General features: G+C 44.0%; 1 long non-coding RNA gene across 1 annotated transcript; it reads right to left on the minus strand.

The window, feature by feature from the left end:
* Positions 1-469: 469 nt before the first annotated feature.
* LOC131591666 (uncharacterized) lies at positions 470-16,288 on the minus strand. Its single transcript, XR_009280439.1, has 3 exons — positions 15,882-16,288; positions 4,200-4,567; positions 470-2,599 (listed from the first exon to the last, which is right to left on the minus strand). It is a non-coding gene; the product is annotated as an uncharacterized LOC131591666 (long non-coding RNA).
* Positions 16,289-16,701: the final 413 nt, after the last annotated feature.

The raw sequence follows: 16,701 nt of genomic DNA on the forward strand, positions 1-16,701 counted from the left end.
TTTGTTCCAGTTCTTTCCTTGCCTATCATCCCTTCCTCGACGCCCCATTGATTGTACAGTTGCTTTCCCTCCCCCGGGTCCTTACCATTGGTCCTGCATATTGTAATCCCCACCCATAACCCCTCCGTTGCTGTTGTCCCATTGGTCACCATATGAGCCGCCCACGGTCCTTAAAACCTGGCGCATGGGGGTGCCCAGGGTCTCGGCTCAGACCTCTCCCCTGTGATCCCAGCCCTGCATCTGTTGGAATAAACTTGTTCCTGGGAAATCGGGAGAGCCTGAGCACTCTTTCTCCCTTCGCCACAACCCGTGTCGCCCTGTGAGCCACAACGCCAGAGCGCAGAGGAGCTCTGGAGGTTCCAGGTTGAGCCTCGCAGTGCTTGCCTGGTTCCCCACTCCTGCCGCTGACATCGGCCACAGCTAGCCGAGGCAAAAGGGGCCGAGCGGGCAGCGACATCCTGGGACTGACCTCCCCAGCCTGAGGGACCTGTCGGTCCCACCCTTGTAGGTTTCGCTGTGCAAAAAGCAACTCGTAGCCCCAAGGCAGTTGACAGTCCAAAGCTTGTAGAATCCACATGCGGATTTCCAGTTGCTGCGTGGGATCTCTGTCCTTAAGACAAGCTCACACTTGCCAGACTGCCAAAATCCCTTAGCTCCCAGCCCCAGAAAATCTTCCGACTAGCTCCAATCCACCTGGGGGTGGGAGGGGGATTTGGCAAGGAAAATGGTAAAAGACAAGGAGGGTCTCTCTTCATGGGACACTGTCCCTCAGCTTATTCCAGAACAAACTCCAGGGAAAAAGAGAGAGAGAGGCAGCAATCACGAAGATTTTTAAACTGAGGGAAAAAGGGGAGGGGAAGGCAGGTTACAACCAATGGGGTGAAACCGAAGGGGAGCGGCGAGGGGGAAGAAACCAACACACCACAGACCAAAGGGGGGAGCAACTAGGTAAAACCACTCATCCTAACATAGTGCAACACGACATACATTGTAGTAAAGAACTGTTCTATTTCCCATATCTTTGCCTGAGACCCCTGTAATTTCAAAGTTATAATAATTTGGAGTGAAGGGGTCATATTTTCCATTTCATAATGGTTCCTGCCTTCCTTGGCAGACATCTATCTTTTAAATCAAGGCAGCAACTTATGAAAGAGCAATTTTTTGTGTGTCCCCCGAGTTGTAACTTTTCTCTAAAAAATCCTTTTTCTGTGTCTCTGTTTCTGCTGCATCTCTTCTGTATTTTTCTTTTTATTCTTGGATTCTCAGCCTCCTTTGGACTGAATTCTTTTGGGATCCTCCCTCGTGGGGAGCCCTGCTTATCTCAGTTCTTATGATTCAAAGAAAACTCTCGAGCTCGTTAGAATCTTGTTTCTTGTGTTTATTAAAAGGTCATCACAAAACTTAACAGGTCTCTCCAGGCTGGCTACACAAGGTTAATCTTTGCAATCTGGTACATTTCTTTCTTCTGATGGTACAAACAAGGCCTTGTGGCACACTTCGTGTCTGATGCACAAAATGGCCCCGAAATACGCAGTTCTTTTATCTTTATACCTATTTTTACCCAATTAAAAATAGACACGTATACTATTTTTCTTAATGACCCAATGACCCATCACCTGTGTGCTGCACTGTGGCATTCTCTGCCCAATCACTTACTACTACCCAAAAACCTCTAGGAGAAGAACATGAAGAAGAAATAAGAAGGGACAAGAGACAACACCCTAAATCCTCCATCTTGTCTCCTGTTCTCTAAACCAACTTTTTCACCCAGTGATTTAAAAAAACTTTCTAATCTACACACACTTAGCTTTTTTCATCTAACTTTAACATTTTTTTTCATGTATCACCATGAAAACATGCTCATGAATTTCATATTATATGAAATTCAGTGTTTTTCTGAATCTTATAACGAAGTATCAGAAACGAGGGCACACACACTGTATTCCAGACTCCAACACAAGTTATTAAAGCCATATAATTCTCTGAAGAATGACATTATAGTCAATAGGATCATTTAAAAGCTGGAAAATTAACTGCAATAATTTTTCAATCAGATGTTGCAGTAGAGGTTAAACAAAAAGTTACATGCCTCTGCATTTCCGAGTATACAAACACATTCCACAATAGAACATGATTCTTGAGGCAACTCAACTATTTCTTCGTTTCTATTAAGAAATAAAGAAGTCTCCACAGGGTTGCAACTTCCAGTTACAAATGTAGCCTTGGTTGATGACTCTGCTAATTCAGGTTTTATGTCATCAGCTGCATAAAGACAATTCAAATTCACTTTGGTTTACAAAAATCTTAAATTTTGATTGCAAATACAACATGCTAATACAGATTTTACCATTTGTTCCATATATTCAGGAATATGTTCAGACTAAAATGCCAAAAATTACCATTTCCATCTTTGGGAACTAAAGCTTCTTCTACTGTGTTAGATTTCTGAATGTTTTCCCAAAGTCCAGACTTCTTCCTGCAACAGTTCTCAGGGATGTTTTTCCGGATGTAATGGTTTTAGCACTAGCTAAAAATCACCAGAGTACCGACTCATCTCTTGCTGTGAGATATGGATTAGAAGGGCAAAACAGGCTTAAAACTTAAAAGGAATAAAGAAAATTTATTAATAGAATTGCAAGAATAAGAAACCAGAATAAAACCTCCAGAAACCTTTCCTCCTACCACCTAACCTTTTTCTTTTCTCAGCTGACACCATAGAGACAAAACCTGGGACGTTAAAGCAGTACCAACTATACAATAGTCTTTTCATCAGACTCTGTAGAGAGAGGAGTTTTCTCTTGTCATGCCATGGGGACTTCTCCACAAGAAAAACAGTTTTCTCATGGCTTTTCATTCCTATGATTGGCAGCTGCCAGGAAAAAAGCTGCCATCATGCCTTCCTCCCATTTTCACACCACTCAGAGGTGTGTTCATGGGCCATGAACTCAAGGGGTATTATTTTAAGGATGAGTTATTCAAAAGTAAAGGTTCTCTTCATCTGTTTCTGTGATCATCTCTGGGAACAGAGGTTTTTTTTCTCTTGGGGCCAAGGGTCTTCATCAGCTCTCACTTCCCTCTCTCTCTGTTCAAGCATCTCATAGAATCACAGCTACTCCACCATTTGCTTAGCTCATCAATGGATACCTTCGCTGAGGTTTACAGTTTGAATAGTTCATTCCCCCCTGTGGATGCTAACTGTGAAACAGAGAGCACGGTGCCTGTGGAAATTGCAGGCCACATAGCTTTCTCAGTCTTGCCTGAGAAAGTGGCCTGGGAAATCATGTGGAGGAATTAAAACAATCCTCAGAGACAGAAAACAGCCTTGCAGGTGCTGTTTCTCTGTTCCTTGTTTTCTTGCAAGAGAAGGTCGAGGGGTGGTGAACCCCACTGACCAATGATGGTGATGTGTTAGTTTACTAGCCAATAAGAGTTTCTTTTCTGTACTTTTCACATATCGGTCTATAAAAAAGATCTGAAGCAATAAACTGAGAGAAATTCTCCTGATCGACTCCCAAGAGAGTCTGTGTCGTTCTTCTCGCCGTTCCTAATAGAGCGACACCCCCCAATACTCTTTCATGAATTAAGGGAGTTTTTCAGAACATTATTGTCCATTTCCATGTCCCTACTAAAAGAATATTTCAGCTTATTAAAGCATCTCCTCATTCTCCTTCTATCTGGAGCTTGACTCTTTCTCTTACTGACCTTGATGTTTCATGTTTTCTCTTTACATGTTAATCGCTCCTACTTTACTCTTTCATGTAGAGGGAATTAAGTCTGCAGGTCTCATCTGTGTAGTGAAAGGGTTAAATCTGGCCCAAGCCACGCGGCAAGTATTCATGGTGTCGGATTTTAGGTTGGCAGCTGCTGGAAGGCAGGGGACAGTTTTTGGACAGTTTTAGGCCTGGTGCCACCTGTGGGGGCCATGGGGGGGCGGGGGTGGGGGGTAGCAAGATAGCAGCAGCTCTGGCCCAGCCCAGCCTAGGGCCGGGACCCCCTGGGAAAGGCTTCAGCCACCCCACTGGAATAGGACCCAGAAGGCTCTCTGGGAGGGGCTGCAGCAGAGCCCGGCCCTACCCTGGGGCTGGGGGAATCCCCATAGTCTCCATCCCCCACCCAGGAGCCACAGGAGTCCGAGCCCAGCCCCTGCCCGGCCACACAGGCCATGGGGGAGCGGGCCAGCCGCACCAGAGTTCCGATACCTTTCAAGGCCAGAAACAAAGAAACAAGCGGTTCCCGGGCTCAGGTTTAAAAGGTGGTATTCACAAAGGTGATCTTACTTTTCAGTGGTCCAAAATGCTTTCAGTTCTGAGAACTGGCTAGCTATTGGCGAGGTCTCAAGCAGAGAAGAAACTCCCAGCAGCCTCTCTCAAAGGAGTCACTTCCGTGGGTGTTTCCCGTTTTTTTTTCCTAAATGCCAAACTACCACACTGGACCATCACTGGACATGTTGAGATTCTTCAACAAGAGTGTGGATTCAGTTTCTGCTTTCTCAAAGAAAATATATTTCACATCAAAGAGAAGGGGTAATCCAAGAGAAATTACTTGTTCAATATCCATACAAGACATTCTAAAAAAAAGACAAATCAAGAAGTAAATACACAGTATATACAATTTGGTTACAGCATCCTGACATGCCTTTGCTTTAGAAAGGGTAGTAATGATGCCTAAAGATTTTTAACTGTATATATTTTTCATATATTTGAAGCTTTGTAGATTGCTAATGCATGGCTATAGCTCCTAGTACTTTTCCTACCCTTTCCCCCTACATTTTAGAATAATAGGCCAACCTTCTAACACATTCCTGAAATACTGTTTAGTCTTATTTTAAGAAGAGAACCACTTACAAGGACGTTTTGTTTTCCAACCAGAATCTGGAAAGACATAACAAAATGGGGCAAAGAAGCCCCTGGAATGATTCAAATGAGGCAGTACCAGGGGGAAAATTACCTAACCAACTGTCATGGAGTTACTTTACCTTTAAGGAAAGTTGGAGTTGCTGGGGACTGCCTGGAGTCTTTTCTCCTGACCAATTATCGGTAGTTGCTGAGAATTGACAGCAGTTTTAGCCATTGAAAAGTGGGATCAACTTGTGAACCCCACCTTAAAGTAAAAAACCAGAACTCTCTTGTTCTCTTTGTTTCTTGGCTGTGAAAGGTAGCAGACCTCCGGCTGGCCTCCGGTTCCCTGCCCAGGCCATGCGGCCGGCGGGGGGGCCGGGCTGGGCCTGCCGTTCTCCCGGCCGGGAGATGGGGCCTGCGGGGGCTTGCCCCGAGCCTTGGCCGGGCCAGGCTGGTTCCTGGCTTGGCTGCAAGTTTTGCTGTGATGGAATTTACCAGAAACTGCCGAGTAAAGAAGGAGAGGAGCTCTGGGCCTGCAGCAAGCAGAGACGGTGACCACGCTCTCCAGAGCAGCCATGAAGAACTTTCCATCGCAGACAGCTCCAGCTCCTGTTCAGCAGAGATCACCGAACCATCTACAAAAGCTTGAGCAGGATTTTAACTCTTTCTTATCCAGATGAGACTTGCGGATTAATCTTTTTATCCAGAGAGAGAAAAGGAGAGTGATCAACATGAAAAGAGACTTTATAAACTACTAGTGGCAAGAAAGAAAAGAAGCTTCAAGGAAGGTAGAGAATTAAGGAGATGCTTTAATTAAGCTGAAATATCTTTCTGTTAAAACTATGGAGATAGACAATGAAGTCCTGAAAAGAACTCCTTTAATTCATGATGGAGTATGGGGAGGAATAGAGTGTTCAAAGTGTAAATTTGAGTAAAAAGTAGAGTAATTATGGTATAGTGAAGTGCTGGGAGATTTGAAGCCTTGAGAAGCAATGAGAAAACTGTTTTCTAGTGAAGCTCACAGAAACAGATGAAGAATACTTTTTGCCTTTGAATAACTTATCCTTAAAAATGCTATCCCTAAACTCCATGACCCATAACACATTTCAGAGTGATGTGGAATGGGAAGGGTGGGCTTTGATAACAGCAGCTCTGGGCAGCTGATATCAAAGAAATGGAAAACTATAACAAAAATAGTTTTCTTGTGAGAAACTCCATAAATTAACAGAAAGGAACTTCTGTTTCTCTACAGAAACTGAGGAAAAGACTATAGAAAGAATTAGGACTGTTTAAGCCATCAAAATTCTAAAGTTTTTGTCTCTGTTGTCATGTGAACAAAGGAATGGTGAGCAGTAAGAAATGAAAAGGTTTTTTCTGGAAGTTTCTTCTGGTGTTCTTATTCTTGTAGTTTGTCAATAAACTTTCTTTATTCCTTTTAAGTTTTATGCCTGGTTTGCTCTTGTTTTAATCCATATCTCACAGCAAGAAATAAGTAATTTTTTTTTTCTTTTCCCCTTTTATTAATTACTAGTTTAAAACCACGACACCAACTGCTCTTCTAATTGGACAATATATGATTGGTATACTAATCAACTAACCTAATAAAATTGTTGAAATCTGGTGCCAGGTGTACCCGTTACCACCTGGATGCCTGGAAGCTTACAAATAAAGGTCTGCTTTTTACTTTACTATTTTAACACTGTTGCAAGGATTTTTTCTCTTTTGATTTTAGGCAACAATAGTTTGATCATCATTTATAAAGTTACTGAAATTACCATCAAAAAACACTTCTAGCAGAACATTCAAGTATGCTTGGGTAGGGTAGAGCAATAATTCTTTGTATTAAGAATTTTTAGATTTTAATATCTAGTTTCTAAATCTTACTTATAAAGCAGCTCCAGTAAGAGAAATGACTGCAAAAATATTCACTATTTAACAGCTACATCAAATTGATTTAACACCTATCTCAAATTAAGTAGAAAATTTAAATTATCATCTTCTACCAATAATGACTACTATAATGCAAGTTGAACTGCTAAGAGAAGGGGGGGGAAACCTAAGAGACTTCTGATTATGGATGCTGAATGCAAGAAAGCAGTCAGGGAGCACAGAGCCTGTGTGAAACTAAGTCACACAAGCTTCTCACTCTGGCCTGAGAAAGCATAAGGAGGAATCCAAACAGTACTTGGAGAAAGAGAACAACCTTTGCAGGTGTTGTTTAGATCCTTGTTGTTTACTTGCAAGAAATGTAGAAAATATTTTAACAGAAGGAGGGCATGATATTTTAGTAAAAGCCTGTCTGCACAAGCCAGCCTTTGGTATAAGCGACAATATTAAAGGTAGTGTCCTTGAAACTCTCTTGGAGCAGTGAGATTGAAAGAAAAACAATAGTCTTGTGCACTGGAGAAAGAATGTAAAACAATATGTATTAGCCAATAGTAGCTTGTTAAGCCTGCGGACCCTGTTGAACCCTATTGTCCTGGGTTGATTATGATGTTAAATTGTATCCCCATTCGTCCACCTCACCCAGAGACAGATTTTATACTCTTAAAATTCCATCTAAGAGTAAAAGTGAGTAGAAAAGAAGCACCGAGTCTGTTATCAGAGACTGTACTTGCTCCCCCCGCATCAAGAGTTTTGACTACAGCACAGACAGACAACAAGACACAGATCGCCTTGGCTTTCCAACTAACCGGAGCAAAGAGGTCTTCCTGGACTGTTTTCTTTCCCTTTTCTGAAACGAATTGAACCTGCTTTGAACTGGGGACTCAGGGAAGCACCGGGAGCTTGCACCCGTGGACTACCGGGAGCCCAGCCTGGACAGCGGCATTTTCCAGCGCCAGAGGGACTGATAACAGAGCGAACACCCACAGGAAAGAGACCCTCTGAAGTTTGTCATCTCTTCTGAAGGGCGAGAGGTTTTGTAATTTGATATCATTCATTTTTGTGCTGAGTGGTGCTGTGCCTGTGAAATAAACAGGTTTTTTCCACTTCTCTCAGAGAAATCTCTTCCCGAACCGGTTGGGGGGTAGGAGAAAAAGGCCACGTGAGTTTGCTTTCCGAGGGGGGGAAGCCCCACTAGAAGTTTTCTCCTAAATTTGCCCTAAACCAGGACAAATACATTAATTGGCGCCCAGCGCGTGGCACGAGAGAGTGGAAAAACCCTGTACTGATTGTATTGAAGTGGCAATTACTTTGTATTGGGATAAGATAAAGCAGTCCCTAGCCATCCAGCCATGCTGCTTGAATTAATAATGTCTTTTGGGGTGCAGGCCTTCATGTGTTTCTGGTCGCTAGGCTTTTTTGAGGTTTTAATACCTTTATGGTCCCTTGGTTTATTTTCTTATCCACAACTAGCCCCGGTGTTGTCCCTAACACATAGCTTTTACAGTAGAGGGGCACGGATTAGAATAGCTATTGGGCTGGGCCTAGTGATTATGATTTCTAAGAAGGTTATTCAGGTGCTGGAGTCTGTTCCAAATATAAAGGATTCATGAGTATGGTTATGCACACAGTTTGTTAAAGGAGGAGCAGGGAACGAGGCTTTTCAACCTTTCCTTTCCTTCTCCTCCTCTGAATCGGTTACATCACTATTGGCAAGTGTTCAGTTTCCCCTGAATGTTAGAGACCATCTTCCTGGCATTTAATCTGGTAAATTTCCTCTATACAGTCTTCAGCCTCTCTAGAATGAGGGCTGAGATTTCTAGAGGGACTGATGAGACCCCTGAACCGAGCATGGAAAATCCTGAGTGGGGTGGAGAATGGGAGGATATGGGCCAAATCCTGAAGGAATTCTCTGACCCTGTAATTTAGGACTTCCCACATGAACAAATTCTGAATCCAGCTGAGATGAGGAAATACCTGAAAGAGAAGTGTCAAGTTAATTCCAAAGAAAAAAAGATCATTGCAGTAAGCTGGGCCCTGGCATATGCATACCGTACATTGCTAGATACTGTAGGGCAGCAAACAGGAGGAAGGGGACAGAGAGATAAATCAACAGCTACCCCAATTACTCAGGCTGCAGCCAACCTCCCAGTTACAAAGCTGGTAGCTAAACCAGACAGCAAGCCTCAACCAATAGCTGTTGCTACTAGCACAAGAAGTGGAAAGTGCACAAACAAAACCGATCGACCAGTGGATGATGATGATGAGGATGCAAGAGAAGGACCTTCAACGCCTGCTGACACAAAACCAAGAGTCAAAGCAACTGGAACAAGATCAGAAGCTAATATTGAGTCCTTTTCCCTGAAAGATCTTCGTGGCCTGAGGAAGGATTACACTCGACGACCAGATGAATCTATAATTAGTTGGTTAGTCCGTCTGTGGGACGCCGCAGGTGAGGCTACAGTTCTAGATGGCACTGAAGCGAGGCATCTGGGATCCCTGTCACATGATCCAGTTATTGACCAGGAGATGATGAGGGTAGCTAACCCTCGCAGTCTCTGGGCACGGGTCCTTGAAAGTGTAGCCCAAAGATATCTGTGTGTAGATGACCTCTACATGCAACAAACACAATGGAAAACCATCGAACAAGGGATCCAACGCCTGAGAAAAATGGCAGTGGCAGAGATAGTTTTTTCAGATGACATACCAACTAAGAATCCTGACTTGGTGCCATGTACATCCGTGATGTAGCGAAAATTGGTACGACTTGGGCCACAAAAATATGCATCTGCTTTAGCAATGATGAAACGAGATGAAAGGGAGGAGACCGTGCTGGATATGGCGAAGAAGCTTCGAGCATACGCAGATGCCGTGCATGGGCCCACCCATGCAAGAATCGCAGCTGTGGAAACACGTCTGCTGAAATTAGAAGATAAGATAGAGGAGAATCACAAAAAACTTAGAGATGAGATTAAAGAGGACCTTCTCCAAATCTCAGCAGTACAGATCAAAGGTCCTGGCACTCAACGCAGGCGTTCCCCAGATCGGGAGAAAAGGTATACCCCACGAGCTGAGCTGTGGTTCTACCTGCGTGATTGCGGAAAAAACATGAGAAGATGGGATGGGAAATCTACTGCAGCTCTGGCACAACAGGTGCATGAATTGAAGGAGGAAAAGAGTCACAAAGGAAGTTCCACCAAAAGGGAAGCAGCTCCAGTTGCCCGTAGCCAAACTGCCAGGTATGATGATGATGACATGTCCGATCCCCTTGAAAGAACATCCAAGATATACCAAAAAAAAAAAAGAAAACCAGGCTTAGAGGGGCCCTGCCTCTAGCCAAGTAGAGGCTAGGGAAAATCGTGTTTTTTGGACTGTGTGGATTCGTTGGCCTGGCACATCAGAACCACAATGATATGAGGCCTTGGTTGACACAGGTGCACAGTGCACAATAATCCCATCAAGACATGTAGGGGCAGAATCTGTTTCTATTGCTGGTGTGACAGGGGGATCACAAGAATTTACCTTGGTGGAAGCAGATGTGAGCCTGACTAGAAAAGAATGGAAGAAACACCCTATTGTGACAAGCCCAGAGGCCCCATGCATTTTGGGCATAGACTACCTCCGAAGTGGGTATTTCAAAGACCCAAAAGGATTCAAGTGGGCATTTGGAATAGCAGCTGTGGAGACAGAGGGTGTCCAGCAACTGAACACCTTGCCTGGACTGTCCGAGAAGCCATCTACAGTAAGACTTCTGAAGGTGAAAGAACAGCAAGTACCAATTGCCACCTCGACAGTACACCGCCGACAATATAGGACAACTCGAGATGCTGTGATCCCCATCCACAAGATGATCAGAGAGCTGGAGAGCCAAGGGGTGGTCAGCAAAACCCACTCACCCTTCAACAGCCCTATCTGGCCTGTGCGTAAATCTGAAGAAGAATGAAGATTGACTGTGAACTATCGTGCATTGAATAAAGTGACTCCACCTCTGAGCGCTGCCGTGCCGGACATGCTGGAGCTCCAGTACGAGCTGGAGTCCAAGGCAGTGAAGTGGTACACCACTATCGACATTGCTAATGCATTTTTCTCCATTCCCCTGGCAGCAGAATGCAGGCCTCAGTTTGCCTTCACGTGGAGGGGAGTGCAGTACACCTGGAACCGACTGCCCCAGAGGTGAAAGCACAGCCCCACCATCTGCCATGGACTGATCCAAGCTGCCCTGGAAAAGGGTGAGGCTCCAGAACATCTACAGTACATAGATGACATCATTGTCTGGGGGAACACAGCAGCAGAAGTGTTTGAGAAAGGAGAAAAGATCATCCAGATCCTCCTGAAAGCTGGTTTTGCCATCAAAAAGAGCAAAGTTAAGGGACCAGCTCGTGAGATTCAGTTCCTGGGGGTAAAGTGGCAAGATGGACGGCGTCAGATTCCTACTGATGTCATCAACAAAATCACAGCAATGTCTCCACCAACTAATAAGAAGGAAACACAAGCTTTCTTAGGTGCCATAGAGTTCTGGAGAATGCATATTCCTGAATACAGTCAGATTGTGAGCCCTCTTTACCTGGTCACTCAGAAGAAGAATAATTTCCATTAGGGCCCTGAGCAGCAACAAGCCTTTGCTCAGATCAAGCAGGAGATCGCCCATGCAGTAGCCCTTGGCCCAGTCAGAACAAGACCAGATGTGAAGAACGTGCTCTACTCTGCAGCCGGGAGCCATGGTCTGTCCTGGAGCCTCTGGCAGAAGGTGTCTGGTGAGACTCGAGGTCGACCATTAGGATTTTGGAGTAGAAGCTATAGGGGGTCCGAAGCCCATTACACCCCAACAGAAAAAGAAATTTTAGCAGCCTATGAAAGAGTCCAAGCTGCCTCAGAAGTGATTGGCACTGAAGCACAACTCCTCCTGGCACCCCGACTGCCAGTGCTGGGGTGGATGTTCAAGGAAAAGGTTCCTTCCACCCATCATGCAACCAGTGCCACATGGAGCAAGTGGATTGCTCTTATCACGCAGCGCGCCCATATTGGTAAACTGAATCGCCCTGAGATTTTGGAAATAATTACAAACTAGCCTGAAGGTGAAAATTTTGGTCTCACAAATGAAGAACAAGAGGAAGTGACAAGGGCTGAAGAAGCTCCACCATATAACCAGCTTCCAGCAGAAGAAACACACTATGCTCTTTTCACTGATGGTTCCTGTCGCATCGTAGGGATGAACCCGAAGTAAAAAGCAGCCGTATGGAGCCCCACATGACAGGTCGCAGAGGCCACTGAAAGAGAAGGTGGATCAAGTCAACTTGCTGAACTCAAAGCTGTCCAACTGGCCCTGGACATTGCTGAAAGAGAGAGGTGGCCAAAGCTGTACCTCTACACTGATTCATAGATGGTAGCCAATGCTCTGTGGGGATGGCTGGAAAGGTGGAAAGAGGCTAATTAGCAGCGTAGAGGAAAACCAATTTGAGCTGCTAAAGAGTGGAAAGATATTGCTACCAAGATAGGGAGACTACCAGTGAAAGTCCGCCACGTAGATGCCCATGTCCCCAAGAGTAGAGCTAATGAGGAACACCAAAATAATAAGCAAGTAGATCAAGCTGCGAAGATACAAGTGTCAAAAATAGATTTGGATTGGGAACATAAGTGAGAGTTGTTCCTAGCCCGATGGGCTCATGATGCCTCAGGTCATCAGAGTAGAGATGCCACCTATAAGTGGGCACGAGACCGAGGGGTGGATCTAACCATGGACAGTATTTCTCAGGTTATTCATGACTGTGAGACATGTGCTGCGATCAAACAGGCCAAGAGGTTAAAGCCCCTCTGGTACGGTGGGCGGTGGTCCAGATACAAGTATAGGGAGGCCTGGTAGATTGACTACATCACACTGCCCCAAACCCGCCAAAGAAAGCGCTACGTGCTCACGATGGTAGAAGCCACCACAAGATGGTTGGAAACCTACCCTGTGCCTCATGCCACTGCCCGAAACACCATCCTGGGACTTGAAAAGCAGGTCCTTTGGAGGCATGGCACCCCTGAGAAGATTGAGTCAGACAATAGGACTCATTTCAAGAACAGCCTCATAAATAGCTAGGCTAGAGAACATGGCATTGAGTGGGTGTACCATATCCCCTACCATGCACCTGCTGCTGGGAAAGTGAAGAAGTACAATAGACTATTAAAAATCACCTTAAAGGTGGAAGATCTTTTAAAAACTGGGAGCAACATCTAGCAAAAGCCACCTGGTTAGTCAACACCAGAGGTTCCACCAACCGAGCGGGTCCTGCCCAGTCTGAGTCTTTACATGTAGTAGACGGAGACAAAGTCCCAGTGGTACATGTCAGAGGTCTGCTAGGGAAGACAGTTTAGGTCAATTCTACCTCGAGCACAGACAAACCTATTCGTGGGGTTGTCTTTGCTCAAGGACCAAGTTGTACATAGTGGATAATGCAGAGAGATGGAACAACACGATGTGTACCTCAGGGAGACCTGATCATTGGGTAAAAGGTTACTGCCATTGTCTGTACATTAAACCACGCAGACATGAAATAGAAGGAAATGTGCAAGTGTTGAAGGTATGAGCAAGTGGAAGATGGTGTTTTGAGTGAGTAAAATGAGAAAGTAGGAAATCCTGCAGCTCTCCAGCATGGGGGGTCTGGATTCAGTAGCTTGGTGTGAGGCGTGACAGGGGCATGATAGATATATTGCTTGTATTTTTTGGGTAGAACGGAGAAGAAGTTTTTATGTATGTAAAGGTGTGCAGAGTTAGAATGTTAGTTTTGGCAGTAAGTCGACGATATGGGGATAAGGGGTGGAATGTCCTGAGTTGATTATGATGTTAAATTGTATCCCCATTCGTCCACCTAACCCAGAGACAGATTTTATACTCTTAAAATTCCATCTAAGAGTAAAAGTGAGTAGAAAAGAAGCACCGAGTCTGTTATCAGAGACTGTACTTGCTCCCCCCGCATCAAGAGTTTTGACTACAGCACAGACAACAAGACACAGATCGCCTTGACTTTCCAACTAGCCGGAGCAAAGAGGTCTTCCTGGACTGTTTTCTTTCCCTTTTCTGAAACGAATTGAACCTGCTTTGAACTGGGGACTCAGGGGAGCACCGGGAGCTTGCACCCGTGGACTACCGGGAGCCCAGCCTGGACAGCGGCATTTTCCAGCGCCAGAGAGACTGATAACAGAGCAAACACCCACAGAAAAGAGACCCTCTGAAGTTTGTCATCTCTTCTGAAGGGCGAGAGGTTTTGTAATTTGATATCATTCATTTTTGTGCTGAGTGGTGCTGTGCCTGTGAAATAAACAGGTTTTTTCCACTTCTCTCAGAGAAATCTCTTCCCGAACCGGTTGGGGGGTAGGAGAAAAAGGCCACGTGAGTTTGCTTTCCGAGGGGGGGAAGCCCCACTAGAAGTTTTCTCCTAAATTTGCCCTAAACCAGGACACCTATAAAAGTGTGCTAAAGATAGAAATAAACAACGTTCGCCATACTTCTGTGAAGACTCGGCAGAATAGTCTGAGCGGTTTTTCAAGAAACAGTCAAGGGGTGTAGTACCCAATTGTCCGATGATGGTGATGTGTTGGTTTAATGACCAATGAGAGTTTTACCTCTCAGACCTTCTCGGACCTGTCTATAAAAGATCTGGAATAATAAAACTTGCTCTCTTGTGCAACCCAGAAGAGAGACCATGTTGTGCTGTGCCATGCCTAAAATGGTGCGACATCTGATTTTTCAGAAGTAACATGGAACCACAGCTGCCATTAACTTCAGTTGAGCTGAAGGAGAAGAAATAATGACATGGCTTTTGCATTTATATGTGAATAGTCAGAAGCTCTGCATAAATACTCTAGTACAATTGGAAAATTTATTTTCCAGTGTGTTCTGAGAAGTGTCGGTGCTACTGGGGAAAGATAGCATTATGATGCATAAAGGATAGCTGTCCCCGATCATGTTTATATTACTTCAAGGGGATTGAACAAACAGCATAATATTTCAATACTTCTTACGAATTTATATCTCTGGTTCCAAGAAATCCTACAGTGATCAGATCTGCAAATTTACAAGTGTTGTACCCTAGGACCAAAGCTTGGCAGCACTAGAGAACAGTCCCTAATCGAGGAAATACACTTGTCTTCTGTGAATTCACCCACCAAGAAAGGTATAACTGCCATAGTGAAACATTAGGCTCAATTCTCTTCGGTGCATTCTCATCCAATTCCACTGCATTTCCTATAGTACTTTTTTGAGCAGCTGGTTCCACTATCCAGTCACTGTGGGCATGAACAAGAACCAAACCCTGAGACTGTATTAAAAACACAAACCAAATATTAATTTTTTAACTGTAAATAGGTATCTAACCTACTAATATTAAGCTTTTTGGATTGTTTATTTGTTTGTTTCCCATGTCTCATGGGTCTAAAGCTAAAGGCTGATTTTCCACACATCTCATCAACACTATTTTTTGAATATCATAACACTCATAGCTTTGATCCTGTCTCACCACATTTTTCCTCTTAGCTCAAGTAAGAAGTAGAGGAAGCCATGGTAAACTAGACTGGGATGTAGAACACAATTCTACAGAAGACAAAAGCTTTATTCATTGCACCGGGATATCTTACTGATTGCATAACTACAGGTGTAAAACACCACAAACCATAATTATTTTGACGCTCTGTGTTACAGGATTTGTTTTTTTCTTCATCATCCAGAACACAAGCAAAATGGCTAAGCTGCCATAGAGGATGCCCTTCATGACTCTCTCTAGAAAGCTGCAAAAATAACAAAATTTAAAAATAGGTCCTGTTTAGTTCATATTAAAAGTACAAATGAGCTTCAATACTCTATTTTTATTTCATCAGCAAGCTATGAACAAAAGAGTTAACCTATAGTCTACTGTTTAGACTGTTAGACTTCAAATAGTGAAAATCCTTGGACAGCCACAAACCTAAAATAGATTTTGTTTATTCTGCTTTAGAACAGAACTCATGCTATTGAGTGGGACAAGTTACTGTTCATCAGCTGAGCCACCATAACTCTCTCTGTGCATTCCCTCTGTTCACCTTGAAAGGAAGACAAACATGCTGGTATATACCTCAGTGAAGAAATACATAACCTGCAAGAAGCACAAGGTTGGAATATGAAACTTGATGTGTTAGTCTTACCTCTAATACCAAGGAGACTCAGGCTGGAAAGAAGGTCATAAAGGCAAAGTAGTTGGCAAGAACAGACATACAGCCAAAGCAGCACATAATTTCAAGGTGTCGTACACCTATATAAAGAAAAAGTTTTAAACATTTGAATATGCATCAGGTTTTCTATATACTTGAAGAAGTGTTGCAGAAGTAAGAAAGAAGTCATTAAACTGATACTGCAGACTAGAGGAACCACTAGAGAGGGAACTGTTTAAATTAATGAAAAACAAGTATGTTAAATCCCAGTCATTTTGTATTAGCTTATTACAAACACAATGCATATTTCTGGAGAATAGAAAATCAAGTGTAAATGTAAATATAAAAATAATTACAGTTTATTATGATTTTAAAGCTTCACAATGAAGGCTTGAAACTTCCCCCTTATCTAAGCAAAGAACAATTAGCCAACATTATATATTGAAATCTGTTGCGGCTGGGTCTGGGGGTCTGTCCGACTCCCAGCTCTGCCAGTAACAATCCCGGATAGACGTCCCGAGAAGGAGCAGCCATCCGGGGAGTTCCAGGCAGTTTCCAGCCAGGGGTAACGCTTACGAGTGTGGCCATAAGCTTCAAGTGATCAGGTATTTTAGAAGTGATTTCTGCATTTTCAGTGATTAGCTCAGATCAGCCTAGCCAGCTCCATTCATGGGTTACCCCAGCCAACGCGTAGACAAGAGACAGGAGACCGTGTGGCTTTCCACCGGAGTTCTTTAATGCAGGCTTCAGCGAAGGGGGCCAGTGACGATCTGCTGTGGCAGTCCCCTCTGGCTGTCGGCTCGGGGAGTTCCCA

This window comes from Poecile atricapillus, chromosome W (assembly GCF_030490865.1).
Source record: "Poecile atricapillus isolate bPoeAtr1 chromosome W, bPoeAtr1.hap1, whole genome shotgun sequence".
Lineage (NCBI taxonomy): Eukaryota > Metazoa > Chordata > Aves > Passeriformes > Paridae > Poecile > Poecile atricapillus.